Source organism: Labeo rohita, unplaced genomic scaffold (assembly GCF_022985175.1).
Source record: "Labeo rohita strain BAU-BD-2019 unplaced genomic scaffold, IGBB_LRoh.1.0 scaffold_2630, whole genome shotgun sequence".
Taxonomy (NCBI): domain Eukaryota; kingdom Metazoa; phylum Chordata; class Actinopteri; order Cypriniformes; family Cyprinidae; genus Labeo; species Labeo rohita.
The window spans coordinates 1467-4627 of NW_026128914.1; the positions used below are offsets into that span (position 1 = coordinate 1467).

At 34.3% G+C, this 3161-nt stretch overlaps 1 long non-coding RNA gene across 1 annotated transcript; it reads left to right on the plus strand.

Annotated features, from left to right (window-relative positions):
* The first annotated feature begins 952 nt into the window (after window positions 1-952).
* LOC127159916 (uncharacterized) lies at window positions 953-2193 on the plus strand. Its single transcript, XR_007826601.1, has 4 exons — window positions 953-1021; window positions 1289-1338; window positions 1526-1647; window positions 1949-2193. It is a non-coding gene; the product is annotated as an uncharacterized LOC127159916 (long non-coding RNA).
* The last annotated feature ends 968 nt before the right edge of the window (window positions 2194-3161 follow it).

Genomic DNA, 3161 nt, shown 5'->3' on the forward strand with positions numbered 1-3161 from the left:
TTTTCCGTATTTTTGAATTACGCTTTGCATTGTGGGAACAAGAACGTTGGTGGCTTACATAGGCGCGAAAACAGTGAAGAGAAGACGTGGAGAGTTTCTCGGTCAAAGTTTCATTTTAATGTCGGCTTTCGAATTTGGGAAACATGTTTTTCATATACTCTTCGCGGTAAACGAGTTAAATGTCACATAAATTGTTTACGTAAGGTTAAATTAGTTGCTTGGCAAATGAACGTCGGAGCCGTCGCACTCAACATTTCTCTGCATATCGTCAGACATCTTCCTCGTGGAGTTTTCTGCCAAATGAGGTAAGTTTAGACCTTTTATTGTCTGTTTTACACACACATGGAAGATAAAATGCAAAACAGAAATTAATTCTGTAACGTTACTAGCAAGCTGTCTGTGAAGCGACTGTGTAAACAGAGGCGTCCGACGCGCGGTATCCGCGCCAGAATATGCCGCTTCAGGTCAGCGGTCCGGTAACGTTACCTCCTCGAGTTATCTTTATCACTCTAATGGACAAATGCAGACGACATTATGTGAAAATGACCGTTGTGTTTCTTTCGTTTTCTTTTCTAATGACAGGACGTGATTGCTGCTGCACTGTGAATCTCAAGCACACCTGCATTCTTATCATGGGTTTGTATTCTGTTTTATTAACAGTTTTATTTAACATTAGTGTTAAGTATCAGAAAGAAAATGGTTATTGAGTCATTTATTCTGTTGACTTTCACAACAATGTGAAGTTGTTTGCTGTCTGATGCATCAGAAGCTACGTCACAGACAACGTGCTAATGTTACTAAAATGATTGGATTGATTACTTTTGCATGTTATCATCCTTGGGTGTATAAGGTGTGTTCAAACTGCTTGTCATTATGTGTATGGTCATTTTGTAATGTCTTTTGTGTTTAAGGTGATGGGCAGTTCAAGATTGCTGTCGTTCAAGAAGTTAATGACTACTGTTGTGGTTGTGAGCTACAAATACCCAGAAGAGGCGGCACTTACATTGGAATTCATACAGAAGTAAGCTTATGTTATGAAATGTGTATCTGTTTATTTAATTGAGAATAATGAAGTATATTGTAAGACACAGATGATCTGACAAGCTCGTATGACAGATGTAAATGGAGACTATTGGAAATGTAAGTTAAGCAATTTATAAACAAATATTTTAATTGGCAATTATTAGGGTTAGCAGTTAATTTAACTTTAAATACTGTATGATTGATTTTCCATCTCCAACCTGCATGTTACATTCATTTCATTTTTGTCATTATCCATTTCTTTTAGAGTTTTCCTGTGAAGAAATCCTAAATGAGGGTTGAGATGAAGGCAACCAGGTGGGTTTGTATTCTATTTCATTTAACATTAGTGTTCAATATTGAAGAGAAATTGAGTCTTTGAGTCATTTATTCTGTTGACTTTTACAACAATGTGAAGTTGTTTGCTGAACACGCCTTTAAATGTGTTCAAAGATGCTTGTCATTATGTATATATGGTCATTTTGTAATGTCTTTTTTGTTTAAGGTGATGGGCAGTTCAAGATTGCTGTCGTTTGAGAAGTTAATGAACAAATCATCTTTCCTGTTACGGTTGTGAGCTACAAAATACCCAGAGGAGGCGGCACTTACTCTGGAGTTCATACAGAAGTAAGCAACACGTATGTTATAAAAAGTGTATGAAGCATTTGGTCGTGTTGCTGTTTATTTAGTTGAAAATAATGAAGTATATTTTAGGACATAGTTGATTTGACAAGCTCATATGACTGATACAAATGGACACTATTGGAAATGTAAGTTAAGCAGTGTGTAAACAATTGGAAAGTATTATGGATTGCAGTTGATTTAATGATCTTAAAATACTGTATGACTACTTTTCCACTCCAACCTGCATATTAGTCTGTAGTTCAGTTTAATTCATTTCATTTTTTTTCATATCCATTTCTTTTAGAATTTTCCTGTGAAGAAACCCTGAACGTGGTTTGAGATGAAGGCAACCAAGTGGCTATGCATTCCTCCAAGACTCTTGCATGAACAATTTCGAAAATCCATGTAATATTTGAGTTTTTAAATTGAAAAAATGGCACTTGCATTAAACATGCAGTTAAATGGGAAATAATACATCCTCTATAATGAATTGCATCACTTCAATGATATTTCTGTTACAATGAACTTCAAAGTTCTGTTGTCAAGCCACTGGAGTCACATACTTTATACCTTTCTGGAAATGGTAGTTGCATAGACAATCAATAGAGGGACAGAAAGTACCCAGATTTATCTAAAAATACTCTTAATTTGTGTTCTAAAAATGAATGAAAGTCTTATGGGTTTGGAATGGTATGAGGCTGAGTAATTGACTGAATTAACTTTGTGTGAACTATCCCTCTAAACAATGTTGTTGTAAAGAAAAAAAAGTTTTGAATCTTGACTGTTTTACAGTTTGAAGTTTAAATTTTGTGACCACTTTTTAGTACAACACCTGTATTGTACAGATGCTCATGTTTGTTTTTTTTTTTTTTTTTTTTTTTTTTTTTTTAATTCTGTCTGTTACTGTTTAAAGCTAAACTGTCTTTTACAATACAGGCGTTTTGCCTGAGTTGACACATTGTTAAATGAATTGAGTATTTGATATTGTTTAGTCCTAACCCACTTAAGGCAAACAAAAGCCATTGAATGCACTTTTAAGGATGTTTACATGAAGTAAAAATAAACCATGTTCAATTTGTATGTTGTGCTGGATTTATTTGGTTTATATATATAAATATATAAATACACCATTAAAACAGAAAAAGTCCTGTTTTTTTACCGGTGGTAGACTGTAAATTAACAGACTGTAAATTTACGGTACAAAGTCCAGGTAATGAGCTGCCAGTACTTTTTCCGTTTTTTTTACGGAATTTTTTTTTACAGTGTAGAAAACATTTGAATAACCTAAAGATCTGTATGGTTCCATCAATGCCAATAAAGAACTTTTATGATTAAAAGTAAATACTAACAAACTGAATGAAAAAATGGAGTATAAAACATTACTTACCATTGATGCTGAAGGTTCAAGGATGATGTGCGAGTCTTGAAGTGTGAAGATGCACGTGAAGTGATGGAGAGGCTATTTATGATCCTGGACCCTTGACTGGCCCTTTTCTTTAGCATCATCACAAAATCAA